General features: G+C 44.7%; 1 protein-coding gene across 4 annotated transcripts in view; it reads right to left on the bottom strand.

Moving 5' to 3' along the window:
* sybu (syntabulin (syntaxin-interacting)) overlaps positions 1 to 26272 on the bottom strand; it is a 129706-nt gene that overhangs the window by 84172 nt on the left and 19262 nt on the right. The window contains exon 1 of one of the 4 annotated variants that reach the window (XM_078216450.1): positions 12667 to 12686. The exons of the other annotated variants lie outside the window; for them this stretch is intronic. The gene's annotated coding sequence lies outside the window, so the exon portion shown is untranslated. Of the gene's footprint in view, positions 1 to 12666; positions 12687 to 26272 lie in introns of those variants that run through there. 4 annotated transcript variants of the gene reach the window in all.

Below are 26272 nucleotides of genomic sequence, written 5' to 3' on the forward strand. Positions count from 1 at the left end.
TTGGACTCTATCTTGCTTTCCAGGCTGCAGCGTTTGCTGTAGAGTTGGTGTATGAGGTGGTTGAGGAATGTGAGAGAGGTGCAACGGCAAAGTCTCTCAGCGTAGCCTGTGTTATAGGTTGCCCTGACTGGGTTCATGATCAGTAGTCCTTTCGGTATCTTGTCTGCTTTCTTGCATCTTTGTAGAAACTTGATGTCTGTGTCGATATGCGTGATCTTCTTGGAGATCCTCTCCACTTGGAGCTGGCAGTTTGCGGTGTTGATGGTAGCCATGATGTGGAGATGTATGCCCAAGCAGTCAGGAAGTGTGTCAATGCCAGATTCATCAGCCGCACTCACAAGACAGCCCCGAACATCACCCAAGCACAACGCAATGCCATCCACGCTCTCAAGACCAACTGCAACATTGTCATCAAACCAGCAGACAAAGGAGGGGCCATCGTCATACTAAACAGAACGGATTACTGCAAAGAGGTGTACCGACAACTGAACAACGAGGAACACGACAGATAGTTACCCACAGATCCGACCAAAGAACACACCCGTCAACTCAACAGACTGATCAAGACATTTGATCCGGACCTTTAGAGCACCCTCCATGCTCTCATCCCACATACTCCCTGCGTTGGAGATCTCTACTACCTCCCAAAGATACACAAGGCAAACACACCCGGCTGTCCCATTGTATCGGGCAATGGGACCCTGTGCGAGAACCTCTCCGGCTATGTCGAGGGCATCCTGAAACCCATTGTACAAAGAACCCCTAGCTTTTGTCGTGACACTACAGATTTCCTACAGAAACTCAGCACACATGGAGCAGTTGAACCAGGAGCACTCCTCGTCACAATGGATGTCTTGGCACTCTATACCAGCATCCCCCATGACGATGGCATTGCTGCAACTGCCTCAGTACTCAACACCGACAACTGCCAATCTCCAGATGCAATTTTGCAACTCACCCGCTTCATCCTGGACCACAATGTCTTCACCTTCAACAACCAGTTCTTCATCCAGATACACGGAACAGCCATGGGGACCAAATTCGCACCTCAATATGCCAACATCTTCATGCACAGGTTCGAACAAGACCTCTTCACCGCACAGGACCTTCAACCGATGCTATACACTAGATACATCGATGACATTTTCTTCCTTTGGGCTCATGGTGAACAATCACTGAAACAACTATATGATGACATCAACAAGTTCCATCCCACCATCAGACTCACCATGGACTACTCTCCGGAATCGGTTGCATTCTTGGACACACGCATCTCCATCAAGGATGGTCACCTCAGCACTTCACTGCACCACAAGCCCACGGATAACCTCACGATGCTCCACTTCTCCAGCTTCCACCCTAAACACGTAAAAGAAGCCATCCCCTACGGACAAGCCCTCCGAATACACAGGATGTGCTCAGATGAGGAGGATCGCAACAGACACCTCCAGACGCTGAAAGATGCCCTCATAAGAACAGGATATGGCACTCGACTCATTGATCGACAGTTCCGACACACCACAGCGAAAAACCGCACTGACCTCCTCAGAAGACAAACACGGGACACGGCGGACAGAGTACCCTTCGTGGTCCAGTACTTCCCCGGAGCATTGATGAAGATGAACATCTCACCAAGGCCATCCCCACACCCCCACTTCTTGCCTTCAAACAACTGCACAACCTCAAACAGACCATTGTTCGCAGCAAACTATCCAGCCTTCAGGAGAACAGTGACCACGGCACGACACAACCCTGCCACAACAACCTCTGCAAGACGTGCCGGATCATCGACACGGATGCCATCATCTCACGTGAGAACAACATCCACCAGGTACACGGTACATACACTTGCAACTCGGCCAACGTTGTCTACCTGATATGCTGCAGGAAAGGATGTCCCAAGGCATGGTACATTGGGGAGACCATGCAGACCCTACAACAACGGATGAATGAACACTGCTCGATAATCACCAGGAAAGAGTGTTCTCTTCCTGTTGGGGAGCACTTCAGCGGTCAAGGGCATTCGGCCTCTGATCTTTGGGTAAGCGTTCTCCAAGGCGGCCTTCACGACACATGACAACGCAGAGTCGCTGAGCAGAGAATGATAGCCAAGTTCCGCACACATGAGGACGGCCTCAACCGGGATCTTGGGTTCATGTCACACTATCTGTAACCCCCACAACTTGCCTGGGCTTGCAAAATCTCACTAACTATCCTGGCTGGAGACAATACACACCTCTTTAACCTGTGCTTAACCCTCTCTCCACTCACATTGTCTGTACCTTTAAGACTTGATTACCTGTAAAGACTCGCATTCCAACCATTATTTTGTAAATTGAGTTTGTGTCTTTATATGCCCTGTTTGTGAACTGAAATCCCACTCACCTGACGAAGGAGCAGCGCTCCAAAAGCTAGTGGCTTTTGCTACCAAATAAACCTGTTGGACTTTAACCTGGTGTTGTGAGACTTCTTACTGTGTTTACCCCAGTCCAACGCCGGCATCTCCACATCCTAGATAGGGTAGACAGAAAAGACTTGTTTCCCCGCACTGTAGGGTCAATTATCAGGCAGCATAGGTTTAAGATGATTGATAAAAGGATTGGAAGGTACATGGGGGGAAACCTTTTCACCAGAGGGTGCTGTCCACCTGGAATTCACTCCCTGTGTAGGTGGGTGTGGCTGAAGCATTCAACCCATATTAAAGGTACCTGGATCTGCATCTGAAGTGCTGTAACCTGCAAGGCTGTGGACCAGGTGCTGAAAATTGGGAGCAAATTGAATGGAAAGTTTTTTTTCCCTTTCTTTGGCCAGTGCAGACACAATGGTTGAATGACCTCTGTCAAGAAAATATTGGTGACATGAAAATATCAGGGAAATCCAAGAAATTGGAATATTTTCTGCTGGCAATGTATTTTTAAAAACTGCAGGGAAATTTAAGTTAATAAAGGCAAGGACAACATGGCTGTGTTAATGGAGCTCATGCCGTTGATATTTGATTAACTTAACAACACTGTCAACAGATGTTTAACTAAGGCAAAGTGGTAACAATGGAGAGCTGAGCATGAATGGATTTGCATAAACTGTTAAGGGTTTCAAAGGAAGATACAAGGTGTGAAATAGAGGTATCCAAAAGGGTTCATAAAGTGATTGTACTTTGCATTTACACTTTTAAAGCTAATCAAGAAACAGAGATAATTAAGCCTGACTTCTAAAGACGTCAGGCCAGATAATGGAAGATAAAAGGGAAAACCTGTATCTAAGGAGATGGTTAAATCTAGTTTAAATGTATTGGTTATGATGGTTAAACGCCGGCATCTCCACATCATGGTTAAACCTATGCAGGGAGCTGTTTTTTAGACTTCAGCGAACAGCAGGAATAGCTGTATAACTCCCAGCAAGCAATGCCTGTGAAGTAAGTCTGTTTTGGAAACCAAGCAGCTTATTTCACCTCCGAAGCAACCTCAAAGAGATGTAACTGCTTGGTATGGTAACTGTTACTGGAGTTTTATACATATTAAAATCTATAAAGTGTGTGGAACAAGTTGGGGAGAGTTAGCTCTGAAGGTAGTTAATTTAGGATTGTTTGGAACTGTTTAAAATTAGTGATACTATATACACCCATTGTCTTAATTAAATGTATTTTTAGCCTACTTTATCACTTGTTTATTGTATTTCTTAATAAACATTTATTTTGTTAAAATCATCACAAAAGACCAGAGACATCATTCTCTGGATTTCAAACCACTGCTGTTATACCAAATTGCAAAAATACAGTTGAGGGCAGTTGTTTCAGACTTTCCTTCCAGGATGTCGATCAACTCAGCATTTATTATCAGCCTTGTTCCTAACATCTCTTTCTGCGCTCTAACCATTCTATGGCTCCATGGTCTTCTGTAGGGAGTCAGGTTTCACTGAGAGCAATAACATCGCTATTATATCTCGCAAGCTCTGAAGGAACTCATTTCAGGGCATTGGTATCCACAACTTACAATATACCAACAACGTTGCTGTTGTGGCCCACGCTACAAGTCATAATCAGGCTACCCTCAACCTCAACAACTCCACATAGAAAAGGGTTGGACTCTCACTCAACGTCAACAAGACAAAAGTCCTCCAGTGGTCATCCTGACCCACCCCCCCCGACAAGCACCTACACCTTCAGCTATTGTTATTGATCGAGAGACTTTAGAAGTCATTGAATACTTCTCATATCTCAGTAATTATCTGTCTCAAAAGGTCACCAGCAAAGAGGAGATCCAGCACAAAGTCAGCTGTGCTAATGCAGCCTTGCAAAATATGTGCAACCAGATCTTCGACAGCAGAGATTTCCATTAGAGGAGAAGAGGTGTTTATGCTCTCACCCACATAAGAGGACAAAGGATTTAGGCGACAACATTGTTGTTGTCATCAATCTTCTTTTTGACAGTGAGATTTGGGCCAAATACACCTCATAGAATCCTACAGTGCAGAAGGAGGCCATTCAGCCCATTGAGTCTACACCGACACAATCCCACCCAAGCCCTATCCCCATAACCCCATGCATTTATCCTAGCTAGTCCCCCTGACAGTAAGGGCAATTTAGCATGGCCAATCCACCTAACCTGCACATCTTTGGACTGTGGGAGGAAACTGGAGCATCCGGAGGAAATCCACGCAGACATGGGGAGAACATGCAAACTCCGCACAAACAGTGACCCAAGCCGGGAATCGAACCCTGGGTACTGGAGAATTCCACCAGCGGTGTCTTCACAGGATACTCAAGGTCAAGTGGGCAAACTAGCGAACAAACTCCAACATCCTCACCAACGCCAATTTCTCCAGCATCACAGCCATGATCATGTGAAATCAGCTCCACAGGACTGGACATTGCATCTGTATGCCAAATAATTGGCTTGCATAGCATATCCTCTTTTCATAACCTAAGGGTGGCACCCAATCTCATGGAGGACAGAGAAAATATTTAAAAAACACTCAATAGAAGTCTCATTGATAAGGGGGCAAATTGACATTAACGTGTGGGAACTTGTTGCAAACTGTGCCACATGGCGGAACCTCAGCCAAAAAGCCGCAACACAGTCTGAAAATGATCGTTGAAACTCTGACGTGAGAAGCAATGAAAACAGAAGGAGAGAACTCTGCCCCCCGCCCCCCTCCCCCAACCTCTGCCCTTAACCTTTCAGGATAACTGTTGTCCTCTTTGCTTAAAGATCTATGGCTCCAGGATTGGCCTGCTGAGAAACTTGAGGACTAACAAATCATGAAGGCTTTGTTATGAATGTGAGGTTTTATAAGATGATTATTCTTTTGAGACTGTCTTGTCGATTCCAGATAAAACAATACCCTGGAAAGGGGTTTGGTAGATGGATGTATAACTGACAATGTGCCACATGACTTGATTACCATGGAAACAGGTAGAGCCAAGTTAAGAGACTTTCGCAACTGGAAATGAAGACAAGCATAGTTTTGGGCTAAAGAGAGGGAGAGAGAATGGGAGAAGGGAACAAGGAAACAGCAGCAGTTGCAAGCAGCAGGGGAGTGCTGGTGAAAGTTTGTGCTTTGGTCAGGTATATGGAACTGGCTGGACTTTAAGAACTCTGAAAGATTTGTCCTGGCACTGCCTGGCAAAGTTGTCATCACACTGAGCAGTGTTGCTCCTCAACGCCAGTTCAGGGTTTCTTGAAAGACTGTGGGAAAAGTCCTTTAACGATCACTGGACATTACAATTTGGCAAAACGTGGAGAGGTGAGTGACAGTGTACTGTGTTCTACAAAGTTTGTAATTCCATGGACAGTGTGGCATAACATGTAACCATGGCATGAGGCTTTCGGTCATCTTAAAAGTTAAAGCAGAGGCGGGAAGATTTTCAATACTTTAGAGCACCAATTGCATGCTAAGTAGTGTTTAGTCAATGTTGCTTTTTTGTTACAGTAAAAGCTCTAAAACCTGAAATCATGTTGTGAGATTTCTTTAAATTGTCCACTGGGAATTCAAATATCTTTTTAAATGTCATTCGTCTCTATAGGGAAGAACAGGGAAGTTATGCTGGAACTGGATAAAACACTAGTTAGGCCATAGCTGGAGTACAGTGTACAGTTCTGGTCACCACATTAAAGGAAGGCAATGATTGCACTAGAGAGGAGAGAGGAAGTTTATGATGATTTTGCCATGTGTGAAAATTTTAAGGAAAGATGGAATAGGTTGGAATTGTTTCCTTTAGGGAAGGTGAGGAACAACTCAGATAGGCTGAATAGGAAGGGTCTATTTCTCTTGGCAGAAAGGCGATGGGGCAAAGATATAAAGGTAGAAGGATTAGAGTGGACTTGAAGAGAATTATTTTCCCCCAGGGGATCTGGGAAATCACTGCCTGAAAGGAAAGTAGAGGCAAAAACCTTCCATACATTTAAACAATATTTGGGTATACTTGAAGTGTCACAATCAACAAAGCAATGGACCAAGAGCTGCAAAGTGGAACTAGCTCATTTTTGGCTGGTACAGGCACAATGGACCAAATTATCTCTTCCTGTTCCATAAGTCTCTATGGTACGATCATCGAAAGCTAAAGGGAGATTTAACAGAGATATTCAAAAATTTGAAGGATTTTAATACAATAGATAAGGAAAAACCATTTTCAGTGGCTGGAGATTTGGCAACCAGATAGTACATTCTAGTGAAGGTAGATAGCAAAAATATCCAGGATGCTGATGTGGAGCATAATTTCTAGAAAGAGAGTTCTACTGGGATACATTTGGCCCGATTTTACCAAAACATCGCGCCCGAAATTCGTGGTAAAGTCGGGCATCGGGCCTTTAACGTGATCTGCACCCGAATCCAAGCAGATCGCGGCTTTACCAACACCCGAATCGGGCGGCCCGACGATTTAAATGCATTAGCATGCATTTAAATCGACTTAATGAACCGCGCGCCCAACTCTACCGCCAAATCCCACTCCACTGTCTTCTGGTCCGTTCCGGATCCTCGCTCCAAGCGACCTGCAGAATAAAAATCCGAAGCGGATTTCTATTCTGCAGGGGAACCTCCGAAGCCCATCCTCCTCGACCATCCTTCACAGACCCCCCCGCTAACCACCCCAACAGACCCCCCCCCCCCACCCCCGATCAGACCCCCCTGGGAGGCAGGTCCCCCCGGCAGACCCTCCCCCCCCCGGGATCAGACGCCCCTGGGAGGCAGGCCCCCGTCGGAAAGCACACCCCCAACTTGCCTCGATCGCTGGTCTCCCTCCACCATCGTTCCGACCTGCAGTCCTTCGAGAGCCTGCAGCACCTTCCCGGCCTTCTGCTGGCGTCCGCCGGAAGAGGGGGATGGGCTCAGATGGATCTCTGGTTCGGGGGGTGGGGGGGGGGGGGGGGGGGGGGGGGAGGATGGAGGGGGAGGATGGACTTGGGAGAATCTTGCAAACTGAAAATAATGTAGCACCTTCTTAGTGACCTGTATAATACATTTGTGATCTGTAACTGGATTGTTGATGTCCCTGTAGCCATAAGCCAGGTGCTCAAATGTTCAGAGTCATGTGGTGAACTTGGAAGAATTGTCCCTGTAGTGGAACTTGGTTGAAAATAAGATTCAAGGAGATTGCTAAATCTGGGAAATCAACCATAGTGAAAAGAAGTTTGTATTGGCAACTCTTCTCTCACATTCCATGGCAGATGTGCCCCTAATTATGAATGTGATTTGCATGGGCAACGTTGGGTGCAGCTAATCTGCCTCTGGAGCAGCCTTGGATCCTTCCTTTCATCTTGTTTTCATCTGAACATTGCACAGAATTAGAGGAATTCCCTTTGGAAGATAATGTCAAAATTATAATCACAGGAACTAAAAACCTGACAGTCAAAAATTTTGGAAAATATTTCAAAATATATATTTTGAAATATTTTCCAAAATCTTTGACTGTTGCCCATGCAAATCACATTCATAAGTAGGGGCACATCTGCCATGGACTGTGAGAGAAGAGTTGCCAATACAAACTTCTTTTCACTGTGGTTGATTTCCCAGATTTAGTCATCTCCTTGAATCTTATTTCCAACCAAGTTCCACCACTGGGACAATTCTTTCAAGTTCACCCCATGACTCTGAACATTTGAGCACCTGACTCATGGCTACAGGGACATCAACAATCCAGTTACAGATCACAAATGTATTATACAGGTCACTAATTGCTCACGAGGACACTGTAGTTTAATTACCTTTCCCATAGATAATTAGGCAGCACAAAGAAGATGCTACATTATTTTCAGTTTGCAAGATTCACCCAAGTCCATCCTTCCCCGCTCCCCCCCCCCCACCATCTCTGCTCTCTCTGCTGTTTTTTTCTTTTGCGCCCGGGCGCGCTGCTTCAGATTTTTTTTCGAACTGCACATGTGCAGTTCAGAGGTCCGATCATTCCGGCAGCGCTAAGCCCCGCCCACAGCGCGGATCGGACTGGAGCCGGCAATAAGCATATGGGCACGCTGCAAAGAGGATTCCGGGCTTGGATCTGCATTACACCCGGATCCGGCCCTTAGACTCCAAATGGTAAAATCGGGCCCATTGTCTGAAAGGGTAATGGAAACAGATTCAATCGTAACCATCAGAAAGAATTTAGATATGTGCCTAAAAATGAAAAGATTGTGACACTATGGCAAAGCCACAACGAAGTGGACTAACTGGATAGCACTTTTAAAGAAGCAACCCAAGCATGTTGGGTCAATCATCACCTTTTGGTGTGGTATGATTCTATGGGGCAGGTTCTATGGGGCAGGATTTTTTGGATGGCATGCTTTCTCCCTGCCCGTGAAAATGTCAGCTGGGCACGCACCCCGCTGATCATGGCAGCCCTGTAGCCATTCAACTCTGTGGAGCATTAATTCTTCCCCTCACTCAGGCGGAAGCCCCACCTCAGAGAGCTGCCGGCTATTTTGATTGATCAGCAGTTCTGTAATCCCAGCAGCGCCGGGAGAAGTGATCACTGTTGGGATTGCAGGCAGTCCCACTACATCCACCAGTCAAAGTACTGGAATGCAGGGGACCACGTAAGTCCAGAGCTTTGCAGCAGGTTGGAAGGGGAGGCCTGGAGTGTAGGATCTTGTCGGGTTTGGGCACTGTGATGGCAAGGTCATGAGGGGAGGCAACCCCTGGGTGGGAGGCAGCAGGGGTGTCAATCTGGAAAAGGGGTTAATGGTAGAAGATGGAGGAGGCTTCCCCCCAACATCTCTCCTGCCCAGGGCCCAAACAGGCTCACTTGCAGAGCTTACCTCCCCCCACTCCCCATGCATAAACTCCCCCGCTGACCCCGTGCATAAACTCCCCTGCTGACCTCAAAATTAAGGCTGGGCAGTAAGTGGCCTTTAACTGACCACTTAAGGACCTGAATTGAGGTGAAGATGGGTGGGCAAACACAGACTTCCCCGCCACAGATGTGAGGATGTTCATTGATGGTTTTTCCAGGTCAGGATGGTGGGTGACTTGGAGGGGAACTTGCAGGTCATGAGGTTCCCATGCACCTGCTGCCCATATCCTTCTAGGTGGTAAGCATTGCGAATTTTGAGGTTGCTGTCAAAGGAACCTTGGTCAATTTTGTATTGCATTTTGCAGATGATACACGCTCCTGGCACTGTGCCAGGTGTACCATTCATAGATACTCAGATACTGATGTAGTCAGTTCCCACATGCAGCAAGATCTGAACAACATTCATCTTGGCCTGATAGGTGGCAAGTACCATGCATAGCATACAAATGTCAGGCAATTACCAAATCCAACAAGAGAGAATCTAACTATCTCCTCTTGACATTCAATGACATCACCATTGTGGAATCCCCCACCATCTACATTTTGGATTTTGCCTTTGATCAGACACTTAAATGAACTAGCCATATAAATACTATGCCGTGCCTTCAAGAGCAGTTCAGAGGCTACAAAATCTGTGGTGAGTAACTCTCCTCTTGACTCTCCAAATACTATTTACCATCAGCAAGGCAGTAGACAGGAGTGTGATGGAATATTCTCCAACTGCCTGAATGAGTGCAGCTCCAACAACGCTCAAGAAACTCGACACCTCCAGGAAAAAACAGTCCCCACTTGTTTGGCACCCCATCCACGATATTCAACATTCACTGCCTCCATCCCTGGCACAGTGGCAAGAGCGTGTATCATCTACAAGATGCAATACAAAATTGACCAAAGTTCCTTTGACAGCAACCTCAAAACTCGCAATGCTTACCACCTAGAAGGACATAGGCAGTAGATGCATGGGAACACCACGACCTGCAAATTCCCCTCCAAGTCACCTGCCATCCTGACCTGGAAAAAATTCACTGTTCCAACGCTATCATTGAGTCAAAATCCTGCAACTCCCTTTTGAACAGCACTGAGTGTGTGTACCTACACCACATGGACTGTAGTGGTTCAAGAAAGGGCTCACCACCACCTTTTCAAGGGCAATTAGGGATGGGCAACAAATGCTGGCCTTGCCACAAATACTTAGATTCCAAGAATGAATAAAACAAAGCAGTGCCATTTGTAAACATCAATTTCTATTCACAGTATCAACTCTCAATCAAAATATGCAATATTTTTAAGATCACTACTAAAATTATGCCAACAAAACAACAAAGGTTTACATAAATCAGCCTTAAAATAGCAATACAAACTCTTTGAAATACACAGAGCCCCCATCAGAATTCATGTCATGGAGTAGTTCTTACGGGAATTGTCGAGTACAGTTGTAATAAATAAATGAATAAACACCAATGTTATGTTCTACATTTGCTACAATGCTGTATTATTAGAGCATGCATTGATGGAGTAGAGAGGTTGCAGATGTTAAAAGGAAATTGTGAGTCTGGATCTTGGAATTTACATGAGTTATTAGTTCTGCAATCAATGACTTGGGCTAGCATATCATCCATTAACCTGATATATATTCACAATTATTAAGTAATGGTTCCAAGTACAAGAGCATGAGCAGTATTTTCCTTGTTGGCAATGACTGCGGTGGTGGCTTAATCTTTTTATTCATTTTGTATCCGGGGCAGTGCCAAGTAATTCTCGAGTATCTGTTGCTGGAGTCATGCTCATCACAAACAAGCTCCTTTTCAGATTGTTGAGGAACACAAGTCAATTATCAAATCACATAATTAAAGCTTTGACTTTTTTAATGGAGGTATCATACTATTCAATGAATTGCAGGAATGGATTACAAAATATGAAGGGTTTGGAAATCATAAATTGATTCGACATAAGCATTATGTAGTTTCTAATAGAAGGTTCCGAAAGATTGTTTAACCTTTCTGAAAAAGACTGCAATATATAAAATAAAATATTTCAAGTGACAAAATAAATGTCCTTACTATGTCAACAAGGTTTCATTTCCGCTACTTACAATTTGGGAGTCTCTTGTACTATAAATGAGAATGTAAAATGGAAGTATTTAAGAATTTTCTGTTCATATTTTTAAGACTGCTGAGAGTATTGGAAATAATCGTTAGCATCAGTCAGTTGAAGAAAATCACCTAATTTCAGCAGGTTGAAATCAAGCTCAGAGGAAGAGATAAAGGGCGGTACTTAAAGATTAGTGTCACAACCAGCTGTGCACAATCCTTTTGCACAGCCAATGTTTTTCTGTGCTAACTGTGCACCCAACACAGCATGAGTTGAAAAACATGTTATTATACAAGGTTGTCACTTTTTAACCATGAGAATCCAGGCAGAAAACTGACTACTATTTTACATTTTTAACAGCAGGAATTATTGAATTAAAATATCACCATCAGCATAACGTTTTCATGATGGTAAGTGTCCTTCCTATATGGAATTGATTTGATTTGATTTATTATTATCATATGTATTGGAATACAGTGAAAAGTATTATTTTTTGCGAGCTCTAGAGACAAAACATACCCATTCCGGGAGTACATAAGGGAGAAGCAAAGGAAAGGGTGCAGAATATAGTGTTGCAGTTACAGATAGAATGAAGAGAAAGGTCAGCTTAAATGTGAATCAATAATTTAGATAATAAAAGTTTGTGTGTGCATTCACCAAAGATTAAAAATATAATCTTAACAATTCACTAACTACAGGGGATCATTTGACGAAAACATTACAAGACATTGTGTAATCTATTGATTGTTAAACTATTGTTTAATTGTTTTTTGACAGTCGAAAGTTGCCAAGATTGAATAACAGTGCAAGTGTATCTGACAGCTAATGGGCCCATTCATCAACTGGTTCTTCTTTCCAAACTGTTTTATCTGTTTCTCCCAAGGCGGCTTTGTTTGTTAAACAGGGGCAATTTTAACCCTACTTAGCCCAGCTGACTTAGCTGCTGATGTGCCAACTGGAATCCTTTGAACTTAACCAACTCTTCTGAAAGAGCAGAAAGACACCCATCAAAACCAGTAGGGTCTATCTTTAGCTTATGTTGTTGGGTTCCTATAGATATTTTAATGGCAAGTGGAGAAATTTGCTGCAACTTTCCCTCGGGGTGAACAATAGTCAGAAGGAGATCAGAAACAGAGGCTTTTGAACGGAATTTTTAATTTACATTTCCTGGTGGATTCAAGAGAGGCAGAGGTGTTTCTCCAAGCCACACAAAGGACATTTGACCACTTCTGCTCCAGACGTCATATCCCACAATACTTAAAGAGCCCCTGGAAACCCAGTCCCATGCTTACCTGTGTGCTGGCAACCGACCAAAGGCCAATCAAATTTCAACAGGCAGGTAGCCTTTCCCAGGCAGGTAGATGTAAACTTTAAAAACTGTCAACAAAACAGAAGTTGATATTTACTTGACTTCAAAATTCAACTTTTTTCCTTGAAAATTGAAGAAATTACATGAAAAACACTTATTCTTTCTCCCCATTTCCTTCTCTCTTTACATTTGTCTCTTTTTTCAATATCTAACATTTTATAGGACATAAAGCAAAGGCTTTAGAACAATCTGATTTTTCTGTCTCACACACACACATACAAACACACACACACACAAACAAATGCACACACACATTAAAACACACACAAACACATACAAACACATACACACACACACTGACTCAAACACATGCAAACACACAAACACACACATGCATGCACACACACACAAATGCTCACCCTCCCATTTGTATTGACGCAGGGGTCGTAGTTGGAGGGGAGGGGGTGGTGGTGGAGGGGGAGAATGCATATGATTTGACACATTGCCTAGGAGGTTTCCATTATAAATGTAGACTTAATAAGTTATACTTAAAATATGTAAAAATAATCACAGAACATTTCACAATATAATGGGGTCTGCAATATGTCTAGGTGCAGCAGTCCACCCTATACCCCTGTTTTAAATAAGACTGCACTAAGTGATACCTCCCTGTGCAATATTATGGGAGATCAGTTTGTGCACGATAAATATTGGGTGAGATACTCCTGGAAATCGGTAAAGGTCGACAGAGTGTGGGAAAAGAGACACAGCAATGGTGGCTTTCTCCACTGTATAGCCAAGGTCTTAGAAGAAAACATCAAGGGGGAGGTCCCACAGCAGATTGGTGGTGGAGCGGCTCCTGATTCACCTGCCCCACCAGCAACTTAGACACTCGAGGTTGAGGGTGTAATTTTTAAATGTTGCCCCAGTGCAGAGAGAGCAAAGGGGTTCACCCTGGAATCCCCTCCTGCCATGCTAAACCCCCTATGTCACTACCCTGGCAATGCCCCTGGCATAGACACTTCCCCTGGCATAAACATTGCCTGGGCAGTGCCAAGGGGCAGTGCCCAGGGAAATGCCTAGGTAATGGCCGGGCAATGCCCAGACATGAAAATCCCCCCTCTGAGCACTGCGGTTACCTGAACTCCCCTGGGAGGTTGGCTTGCCAGGTGCCCACCTTGGGAGAACATTTGGGTTTCAAGTGGGCCTGCCGTCTCACCAAAGGGAATGGATGTTCTGATGGGGAGGATGATTCAGAAGTAGGGGGTTTAATAATGAGATGTTAATATATTCAAATGATGTTCCTAATGTTCAGCGTTGGGAAAGGTGCCCTGTCACTGACAGGGTGGAGGACAATCGCATCATGCGTTTACCATGACATAAAATGTGACTTTACTGTTTTCACGATATTTTCTGCTCCCATCACCGAACTTACCTGACATGGATGGGAGAGAAACGTCCCGGTATGGTAATCCCCACACGGTGCACGGGCAATCTCTAATTGATATCCCTCTGGGGCTTAATGTATACAAGTTCCCGTGGTAACAGGCAACAGCCTGCCCAGGTGGAACTCATCACCTGAGCCCTTTATAAGGCAGACACTGGGAAGTGTCTGCAGCACTATTGTCCCGGTTGGGACTTATATATGTTCGTCATGGAGTAGTGGCTTTATTTTGTGTTTAGTATTAAATACCATTCCTTTCCAGTTGGGCTTGCTGAGTTATTACACCTGCCCATTTTATTTTTTCAGTAAACAAGAACCCACGCTGCTTCTTTTTATTTGTCACATGGAATGTGGGCATCATTGGCCAGCCCCTCCCTAATTGCTCTTGAGAAGGTGATGGTGAGTTGCTTCTGTTCATGCGGTGTAGGTACATCTCCAATGCAGTTAGGAAGCACGTTCCAGGCTTTTAACCCAGTGACAAGTGAAGGAACGGAAATACGGACCACGATTTTCCCAGAAGTGCTGAATTGGCAGGAAAACTATCCTAGATCCCGATTGTTTTGTCAGTTCAGATTCTCACCTGAATCTCCGCACTCTGTGCACTGCAGAGGTCCCAGTCGTGAATATCATTAAAAATCCGTGGGAGGCGGGGCCGATTCGCACCGGAGTCTGACAGTTCTGGAACTCTGTGCAAGCGCAGTGGCCCCAATCTGTCAGACACCCCGTTTGCTGCCCAGCTTGATTGCTGGCCAGCCTGGGACCCCCACAGTGCTGCCCCTCCAGCCCCCCCCACGGCCCGATTACGGCCCCCACATCAATTCCCGGGCCAGTCCTGACCACCCCCCTTCCGTCCCGGAGTGCCCCGATGTACAGCCCACCCCTCCCAGCAGTGGCGATCCCTCCACCTCCCTCACCCTGGATGACACCCCCTCTGATGACTCCCCCAGGGTCAGACACCCCCCCGGGAGGGAGGCCCCCCTCCAGCAGACCATCCCCACCCCTAGCCTGCCCCAATCGCTGCCCTCCCTTCATCCCAGACCGATTGCCATGCAGAATGGCAGCGAGACCCCCCACTCCCACCAATTGCCCCTAAGCCTTGCTCACAATCAGCCCTACCCCCTTGGCACTGCCCGATGCCCAGTGGGCAGTGCCAAGGTGCCCCCTGGGCATGGCCATTTTGCTCCTTGAGCAGTGCCAGGGGTCACAGGCTGGCACTGCCAGGGTGCCCATGCACAGGGGGCACCCTCCTGCCGCCCGGCCGCCTGGGGGGGCCCCGATTTCCCCCCTTCATTCCGGAAGGGTCTCCCACTAGTTCCCCGAATGTGGGGAGCTAGTCTGAACCCTGCCGGAATGAAGTACTTCTGGTGGGGTTCAGACTAGCTCCCCATATTCGGGGAACTAGATTCAATCAGGACTGGTAAGGTCCCGAAAATTACATTGAAAACATTTTAAAAATACATTTAAAACAGATTCAAATGACGTACTTGCCTTCCTGCTGGTTTCCAGCGTGGCCTGACCGGCGACTGTTCGCCGGCTCTGGGAGATGCGCATGCATTCCCGGCCCATGCGCAAATCCCGGAACAAGGCCGGCGACGCGCATCTCCCACCGCGACCCGACAGAAAAGTTGTGGGTTGCAATGGGAGAATCACGGCCATGGTTCCAAGTCAGGATGATGTGTGACTTGGACGGGAACTTGCAGCTGTGCCCCATGCATCTGCTACCCTTTTCCTTCAGTGTAGTGGAAGCCTTGAATTTGGAAGATGCTGTTGAAGGAGCCTTGGTGAGTTGCTGTAGTGCATCATGTGGATGGTACACACTGCAGCCATTGTGCTTTTTCCTGGATGGTGTCAAGCTTCTTGAGTATTGTTGGAGCTGCACCCATCCAGGCAAGTGGGAAGTACTCCATCAGACTCCTGACATGTGCCTTGTAGATGGTGGACAGGTTTGAGAAGTCAGGAGGTGAGTTCCTCTCTGCAAAATTCCCAGCTTCTGACCTGTTTTGGTAGCCACAGTATTTATATGGCTGGCTGTGTTCTCAGCCCCTTACTATACTCCTTATACACCTATGGCCAAATTCCCTTCCAACTCGATTTTCAAGTTTGCTGATGACACCACTGTAGTGGGTCGGATCTCAAACAATGACGAGACAGAATACAGGAATGAGATAGGGAATCTGCTGAACTGGTGTAACAACAGTCATCTCTTCCTCAATGTCAACAAAACGAAGGAGATTGTCATCGACTTCAGGAAGCATGGTAGAGAACATGCCCCTGTCTACATTAATGGGAACAAAGTAGAAATGGTCGAGAGCTTCAAGTTTTTAGGTGTCCAGATCACCAACAACCTGTCCTGGTCCCTCCATGCTGACACTATGGTTAAGAAAGCTCACCAATGCCTCTATTTTCTCAGAAGACTCAGGAAATTTGGCATGTCACCAACTTTTACAGATGCACCATACAAAGCATCCTTTCTGGTTGTATCCAGATTGGTATGGCTCCTGCTCTGCCCAAGACCGCAAGAAACTACAAAATGTTGTGAATGTAGCCCAACCCATCATGCCTCCCATCCATTGACTCGGTCTACACTTCCCACTGCCTCGGAAAAGCAGCCGGCATAATTACAGACCCCACGCACCCCGGACATACTCTCTTCCATCATCTTCTGTCGGGAAAAAGATACATGTACCAACTGACTCAAGAACAGCTTCTTCCCTGCTGCCACCAGACTTTTGAATGGGCCTACCTCACACTAAGTTGATTTTTCTCTACACCCTAGCTTTGTCTGTAACACTACATTCTGCACTCTCTCGTTTCCTTCTCTGTGTATGGTATGCTTTGTCTGTATAGCATGTAAGAAACAATACTTTTCACTGTATGTTAATACATGTGACAATAATAAATCAAATTAAATCAATTCAAATCAAAATTCATTTTATGGTCAATGCTAACCCTGCAGGAAGTTGTTAGTGTGGGATTCGGTGATGGTAATGCCACTGAATGTCAAGGGGTGATGATTAGATTCTCTCTTGTTTGAGATAGTTATTGCCTCTCACTTGTGTGGCCAAAATGTTACTTGCAGCTTATCAGCTGAAGCCTGAATATTGTACAGGTCTTGCTGCATTTGGACATGGACTGCTTCAGTATCTGAGGAGTTGTGAATGCTGCTGAACATTGTGCAATGATCTGCGAACATCTCATTTCTGATCTTACGATGGAAGAAGGTCACTGATGAAGTCGCTAAAAAGATTTGGGCTTTGGGCACTACCCTGAGGAACTCCTGCAGTGACGTCCCAGGACACAGATGATTAAACTCGAACAATCATGTGCTAGGAACGCCAACCAGTGGACAATTCCCCCTCAAACCCCTGATTCCCATTGACTTCCATTTTGCAATGACAAGCAACAAAAGAGACCAGCTCGAGAAAAAAGTGTGTTAGTTTCAGGTTCACAATAGTTTTCTACGTCTCTAGTCAAATCCATTGTGCACCTTAAGATATTGATGATGGCTATTAGTATCTCCACAGATTTTGAAAGCTCTCTCTCTTTGTTACAAGTCCAGGCTGGGGAGACAGAACATCTGCAGCTCCCTTGTTTCATTGATTGTAATGGGCCAACACAGGGATAGGTGTGAGATTCTGTACAGATAAGGTTTGAGCTTTGTCGTGTAATTACTGTTGGAGGTTTCCAGAACTGTAGCCAACTTACAAATCACATGACCTTTAACAACCATGATTTTGGTCCAGCAAATTCCATTTTTAAATAAGCAGGAAGTAAGGTTTAATTTAAGCAGTTTATGATCTATTCCCTGTCTTATGGACATGACAGTTAACTTTTATTTTGCAACTGGTCAGTAACAGAGGAAACACAGGGTGTGGAGCAATTTTTGAAAGAGAATTGGCACTGCATTCACTAATCACAGATAGCTCATCCAGAAATGGGATGTGTTGGTCACCTCCTCTCTTCCTCCTACACAACTGCCCATTGTAAACCTGCTGGCATGGACCGTGCCCTCATGATGGTGAGATTGTGCTAGATAAAGCAAATCACAATGAGTCAGAGTTAGAGGGAATGTAAAGAAGTCTGAATTATGGTTATTGTGCAGGATGTGACTGTGCAAAGTGTGATAAATAAGGTTGGTGAACGGCAGGTGCAGGAAGCCACATGGAAGAACCATATTGTGGCGATAATGGAGACCTGGCTCAAAAAAGGGCAGGGTTAAGTATTAAATATTCATGGATACTGGGTATTCATGGGCACAGTATTGATTAAAGAGAATATTGTAGCGCTGGAGAAAGTTGGGAAATCCCACTCTTAGGGTGGGATTTCCCAACCTTTCCTGCCAGTGTAAACTTCCGGTCCCGCCGAAGCTGACCCCTCCCCCCCCGTGGTGGGTTCACTGATGGCAGGGTGGGTGAGCCATACAACACGCCATAGACTGGCAGGATCGGAAGATCCCACTGCCACAAATGGTGAGCAGCCTCCACTGCCAGAAAACCCACTGGGGATGGGGCAGAAAATCCAGACCTTAATCTCTAAGTCACAGAGTTAAGAATCATAGAATCCCTACAGTGCAGAAGGAGGCCATTCAACCCATTGAGTCTGCACTGAAACAATTCTATCCAGGCCCTAACCCCAGAACCCCACGTATTTATCCCACTAATCCCGCTAACACTCAGGGGCAATTTAGCATGGCCAATCCACCTAACCTGCACATCTTTGGATGGTGGGAAGAAACCAGAGCACCCGAAGGAAACCCATGCAGACATGGGGAAAACGTGCACACTCCACACAGACAGTGACCCGAGGCTGAAATTGAACCCAGGTCCCTGGCGCTGTGAGGCAGCAGCGCTAACCAATGTGCCACCATGCCGCCCCTGAATATCAGGTTTTGTAAAAAGTTATACTTTAAACTGTCTATTCGATTTCAAGAGAGAATGGAGTTGGGGGCCTGGAGGATAGCTAATTAGCACTTCTACCTGGAAAAATGTCCATGTGATTCAAGTTGCCATGGAGATGGCCTTTGGTGGGGGAAGAGTCCATGCCACTCAATTGTAGGATCATCTTACACGGTTTTTCTTAAGATATCCCTGAACTTCGCAGTCAAGAATCTAGTGTTCATTTCACAGAATGTGATTGGGAGCTGGGGTTCAGTTTGAAGAGACCAAGTTCGAAACTCTTTAAGCAAGGCTAGAAAATTCACTTAGCTCTGGCTAGTGAGAAGAATCTCCAGGGTAATCTTGACTTTGAAAGTCTGGTTAGGATTTAGAAGTTACCTGGCTGGAAAAGGAAACAGAAAGCAAGCCAACGGGAGTGGAGAACTATTTTGGACTGGTTTCCAGAGAATGAAGTGTCCACTTAAGCATCAGGGCAAAGTATAACTGAGGAGAGGGATTTTTGGTCATTTTTAAGGGTTAGGTGGAGCTGAATCATGTTGTTTTTAAGTTCATTTATTACAGTACATAGAAGCACAGGAAATAGAAGCAGGAGAAGGCCATTCAGCCCATCGAGCCAGCTCCACCATTCAAATAGATCATGCCTGAATACAAAAGATCTGAGCGGGATCCTTGAAGGCACAAATAAGGCCTTCATTATATGCCACACCATTTCCTTGTTAGGAATTTAGGAAGCTATTGAGATTAACAGTTGAACTTGAGATGAAAACAAAATGACAGACAAATAATAAGATTAGCAAGTGTCCAGAGGAATAATGAGACGCGATTTTCCCAGTAACGTGATTAGTGGGCATCTAGAGAAATTGTGGTGTGAATTGCTATATTAGAAACATTGCTTACCAGAGATCAGTGGGGCTATACACATGTTAAATTCTAAAGGCAAGGAACTTGAAACATGTAGACTTCCAAATCCACAGGTGAAGTATCAAACAGACAGAACAGTATAACTGCTAGAACGCTCATTGAGAAAGGAGGCCAATTTTCCATTCAACAGTCAGAAGGAGGCTAGTTTTCCATCCAACAGTCAGACAGAGATGCCTGTTCCATCTAACATTTACAGCCATGGTTGATTGTAGATAGAATCATAGAAACCCTACAGTGCAGAAGGAGGCCATTCGGCCCATCGAGTCTGCACCGACCACAATCCCATATTCACCTCTAAAAGACGCAGTTTTCTGCCTTTGCTGAACCAGGAAAAGATGGGCGGGATTTCATGGCCTTGCTCGAGCAAGACCGGAAATTCCCACCCGAGATCAGCGTAAATTTCCATTGTCCGCCCCTTGCCCGCTCTGATTCTGCGGCAACGGGCCAGTAGAATTTTGACAGATGTTTTCCCAGACTTGGTCATCTAAGCTGTATTGTGTGGAAACTATTATTTGGATTTGACTTCGAGAGTTACTAAAATGGATGTTGTTTGAGAAAAGGTGTGTCTCAGAGAGTTGAGGGAATGTGGGTATATTTTGGAAACAAGAGATAATTTCAGATTAAAAACAGTGTGTTCAGTTATTAATATACTTAAATGCTATGGTGCAGATTAGTCTTTCTTTTTGTGTGTTTTTCTTTTCTTTTACTTTAATAAATACTCTTTATTAATTGTTTACACAATGACTGGACTGCTACTTCACTGCATTGTACATTGTTCTTCACATTATTCCAAACAAATATGCACCACTAAGAATCAATGTTTCATGTTATCCTTTGGGCTTTTGAGACACACTCGCAGATAACTCCAAGGGAGTTCTTAACATTCTGTGGACTTCAGAAATTTTAGATAGAAGTACAAATCATCAAACGCTTTGAATAACTCAGCTGCAGCCAGCAATCAATCAACAGCTAACCTGAAAGTAGGTGAAGATCCCATTAAATAACATTGGTGAGGGGGTCCTTGTTGCTGCTTAATGTAAATTCAGCCATGAAAGATTAAAAGAGGACAATTTCTCTAGTGTTCAGACCACGAGAATCAATTCAGAATTACACGCTGATATACATTATGATCTGCCTGCACATGCTCTCTGTGGCCATGCTAAAACACTTAACAAAATGCCATCCAATGTCAGAAGTGTGGGTGCACCACAGACTGCATTTTGTACCCAAAATGGTGCCCAAAGCCTCAGGTGGTACACTCCCAAAGTTGTGTTATCTTCATGTGAAGTGAGGTTAGTAGTTAAGGACATTTGGACCAGCTTACAAAAACTTAATTCCATCTCTGTATTTTTATCACATGCATTCTTTCCCATTTTTATATTTACATTATACATTCATAGGTCTACATTGACACAGGAACCTCCATATTTGAACTTATCATCCTGTAATTACACCCTATTGGCAGTGCTGCCTCTATGACAGCTCTATGGTGAGAGGCTGCAATTATGGCATGACAAGTTTACATGGCGAGTTTCCAGTATAAATGTGGACAAAAGACTATCATGGTGAAAGTTGACAGGAGGTCCACAGAAATGGATAGCAGAGCTGTTATTACAAAAGAAAGAAACTGTGAAATTGGGAGTTAAAAATAAACAGCACAGCTATACTTAAAAAACATAAACACTGGGAGCAACACTTAATGAAAAGCACACAACTACTGAGAGCTGTTCAGCGGTGACAGTGCTCTCATTGCACACACTCCAGAAGACTTCCAGCTACTTAGTGACCTCTTTTCTCAAACCGCAGAACGCTTCTGCCTTATAATGTCTGGCAAAGACAAGAGATTGTGTACCAGCCTGCCTGTGGCCACAAACACCAAGGCCCCATCATCATAATCAATAATTTATTAGTTTATTTATTAGTTTCACAAGGAAGGGCGGCACGGTGGCACAGTGGTTAGCACTGCTGCCTCACAGCACCAGTGACCTAGGGGGGTTCAATCCCAGCTTGGGTCACTCTTTGTGCGGAGTCTGCATGTTCTCCACATGTCTGCGTGGGTTTTCTCTGGGCGCTTTGGTTTACTTCTGACACTAACAAATAAACTTTTAAAAAGTAGACTTACATTCACACTGCAATGAAGTTACTGTGAAAATCCCTCAGTTGCCACACTCCGACATCTGTTCGGGGACACTGAGGGAGAATTTAGCATAACCAATGCACTTAACCAGCACATCTTTTGGACTGTGGGAGGAAACCAGAGCACCTGGAAGAAACCCAAGCAGACATGGGGAGAATGTGCAGACTTTTCACGGACAGTAACCCAAGCCAGGAATTGAACACGGGATCCTGGCACTGTGAGGCAGCAGTGCTAAACACTGTGGCACCGTGCCGACCCACCCCTATACTCAGTTCAGAAGTGCTGATATCCTCTCCAACAACACCTTCTTGGATGATAAGATTGCCCAACAGCTGTCAAAAGCAAGCTTAGTATTCAGCCATGGCTCGGCAGTTGTTCTCACATCACTTCATGGCAGTGAGGTATGGGCATTTAAAGCAATTAGATGAATTCTATCACTGTTGCTAAAGATCCATTTGCAGCATCAAGTGGCAGGACAAAATCTCAAATGCTGAATTTCTTGCAAGGTGCTGCAACAGCATGCTCATCAGAGTTCAGCTTCACTGGGTTGGCCGTGTGTGTTGCATGGAGGATTCCTGCGTATCAAACATGGTATTCTACAGCCAGCTGCACGGGGGATCCTGTACCCAGAGAACGCCCTAGACTCAGATACAAAGACGTTCTGAAAGCCAGCCTCAGTAAATTGAACCCCACTACATGGACAAAATCAACCCTGGACAGATGCAAATGGAGAAAACTGTGTCATCACCAATTTCCACATTTGATGAAAAGAAAGTCAGGAGAAGTGAACATGGCAAAGCCAGCGGCCGGAATCCCGCCCAGCATGGGAATTGGAGCGGGTGAGGGGTGGACCATGGAAAGATCTGTTGACCTTGGGTGGGATTTTACAGTTTTTGGACGAGTGAGGCTGAAAGTTCCTGCCCAGTGTCTTCACCCACCCCTCCAACCATGACTTCACATGGAATATCTGCAATCAGCCCTGCGAATCAGCATTTGGTTTACCATAGAATCCCTACAGTGCAGAAGTAGGCCATTCGGCCCATTGAGTCTGCACCGACTCATACCCAGGCTTACCCAGGCAACTCCATGTATTTACCCCACTAATCCCCCTAACCTATGTATCTTTGGTCACTAAGGGGCATTTTGGAATGCCCAATCAACCTAACATCACATTAGGATAACCCTAACAGTGAACAATCGGTCTGCTTGCTGAATACTTATCTCTCAAAGTGATAGGAGAATCCATCACTGGGAACAGTCTTAAAGAAAGCACACACATTAAAAGACAACAAAAATTCCAACTGTCAGGCCCAGAGCTGAGAAAAAATACAAAGCTGTGATATAGGAGTGAATAGGTTATTGTAGCATCATTGTTTAGTGTCATACTTCCATTAATCCAATAGGATGGATGGACTAGCTGAGATACAAAATCCACCAATTAACTTAAGTTCAAGGATGAAGCTATGTTTGGCATGAAGAATGTATTTGCTCTTTAATGTCTAACTACACACAGCTGAATGTTTGCCCAGCATTATATAATGCTACACCTTGTTTGAGAAGCACAACACCATTAGTTTCTCTGAGCAATACGTGCGTCATTAAAGAAAATCATATTTTCCATCCCATGGAAATAAATGAAAGGGAAAGACTGTTATTATCTGTTAATACAATTGGGTAATTGAGTAGAATTGAATTAAGAATTCCTTGGCAAACAACTGCTAAGAAAATGAATCACTGAATAAAATATAAAGATTGACATTTTTATATAACAAGAGTTTTATTTCTGGAACTTTGGATTCTGTTAACAAACAGAAATAGAAGTTTCTGCCTTGAATTTTATATCTTTCCAGTGGTTTGGTAAAATCCTTGTTCCTGGAGGACCAGCAATTTCAGAATGTCAGTTCTTGGGTTGCTAAACACAACACTGTGTCAAAAGCTGCACTCAATCCAGAGACCGTGGAAAAAGTAATTCGGAACTCCATGTACCTAATGTGCAGCTTAGCTCCCAATGAGGTCAGAAACTTTCACAACCACAAAGCAAACATCAGCTGGCTCATGTTATAAAGCAATTCTTGTGTGATATTAACCAGGGCACTGGGTCCACCTGCATTCAAAAGCTGATCATTATTTTATTCCAGAGATGTGGTTCATTTATTCATTCTTCCACAAGTGCAAACAGACAGTTAACTATGTGACAAAATATTTATCCCATTGCTGACATTTTCAGTTAATTGAATATGAAAAGGTTACTTACCCAAATATATGGATGTTATTCGTGTTATCACCTGAAATAATTTGCACTGTTTTAAAAGACATGGGTTTTCAATGCCCAAGAAAATATACTATAAACTTTCTACGGTTACCTCGTAACTTATTCATCACAAGTGTGATGATACTGTGCCTTTAAGAAATGTATTTGAGTCATGTTTTTGTGCAGGAATTTGTTTCTAACACCAGTGTGCTGGGTCTGTATCCAGCAGCCCTGTATTGTTACTGCAGCACCATAATTGCTCCTAATTGCTAGAATACTTGCTTTAATCTGGACTAACTAGGCAGAGTAAGATGGGTAAAATGGATATAGAGTGATATGGGCCAAATGCGGGCAATTGGGATTAGCTTAGCAGTTTTTAAAAAAAAGGGCGGCATGGGCAAGTTAGGCCGAAGGGCCTGTTTCCATGCTGTAAACCTCTATGACTCTTTGATTTTAGTAGGGCTTGATTAGGTTGATTGACAGAAAAATCAGGTGACTGGGTGGAGCTAGGCTACCACAGAGAAATCAAGCTCAGTCTGTTACTTGGGATCTTTAGAGAGAGGTCACTTTCTCTGTGACTCTTTCTCTGTGTGGAGTTGGAGACTGGAATCTGTCAGGAAATAAGTCTCTTTCTCTAAGGTTCTGCTATTTGGGTGTGAATCTTTCTCTGGAGATGGTTGTATGAGAGTCCGAAGACAGGTTTCCATCTGAATCTCTGTGCAGAGGTGTTGAAAGGTTGGAAATCTAGCATCCACATGAGCATATCTGTTTTTGGTGCTAACCGGTTCTAGAGAAGGGATTTATATCTATGGGGTACTGCTTCAATTGGAATGATAGAGATAGCTAGCTGTGAAGAATTATAACTTGTCTTGTTTAAATTGGTAAAAGTTATGCTAATTCTTTTTGTTATATTCTGACTGTTCTTAAATAAAGTTTGTTTTCATAAAAGGTTAGTCGTGAGTCAATTGAATCATACCTGGACTGGAATACACGCACCCCAATGCCAAAATCATAGAAGTTGGGGTCTAGGCTAACTTCGTAATATACCTTGGAGTTTCTGATCTGTTCCTTGCTCAAGCTAGTTGTGTTTTACGCCGTTGAACAATTAACTGCAAAATTAACTTTTTACCATTACTGTTTCCTGTTGAAACTGACTGATCATAGTTCTAACCTACCTTGAATGTCAAGTAAACGTGACTTTCAGCCCATGAGAATGGCAACACAAGCTGAAAATCCGAGAGAATCGGGAAACACAATTCTCCCCGGGGAGATTGTGATCCGTGATTTTCCCCGCCCCTTGCCGGTAAAGTTGCGGGTTCATGCCCACAAAGGGCAAGAACCTCATTTCAAAAAATTTGCATGAATTTTAATCTAATAAACAGCCTCCCCTTCCATCATATTCTCCCCTCTTGTTGTATGTCCAAACCTCCCATTGCCGAGGTGGGGGTGCGGGGGCCTTGTATTTGTATTGGGGGGGAGATTGGAGAGTGTGCACTGATGGGGGGAAGGGAATGCCGACAATGATCGGGGCGAGGGGTGGTGTTGAGAGGGATATTACTGGCCATGAGGGGCTGGGGAGGAGAGAGGGAGATGATGCCAGTGCTGATTGGTAGGCAGGGGGGACGCGATGAGAGGGAGTTGCCCACGATGATCGGGAAGGGGGGAAATGAGAGGTATTTGACAGCAATGACAGGGTTGGGAGCCCCTGATACCTCCATGGTGCATTGTGAGGGCGGAAGAATATTCTTTGCTCTGATCAGGGCACTCTTTAAAAACATTGGGCCTGATTTTACCAAAACGGGCGCAAAATCGCGGTAAAGTTGGGCGTCGGGCCTATACCGCGATCTGCACCCGATTCTGAGCAGATCGCGGCTTTACCGACACCCGATCCGGGCGTGGGTCCGGCGCGCGCCCGAATCGGGTTGCCCGCGATTTAAATGC

This window comes from Mustelus asterias, chromosome 7 (genome assembly GCF_964213995.1).
Source record: "Mustelus asterias chromosome 7, sMusAst1.hap1.1, whole genome shotgun sequence".
Classification (NCBI taxonomy): Eukaryota; Metazoa; Chordata; class Chondrichthyes; order Carcharhiniformes; family Triakidae; genus Mustelus; species Mustelus asterias.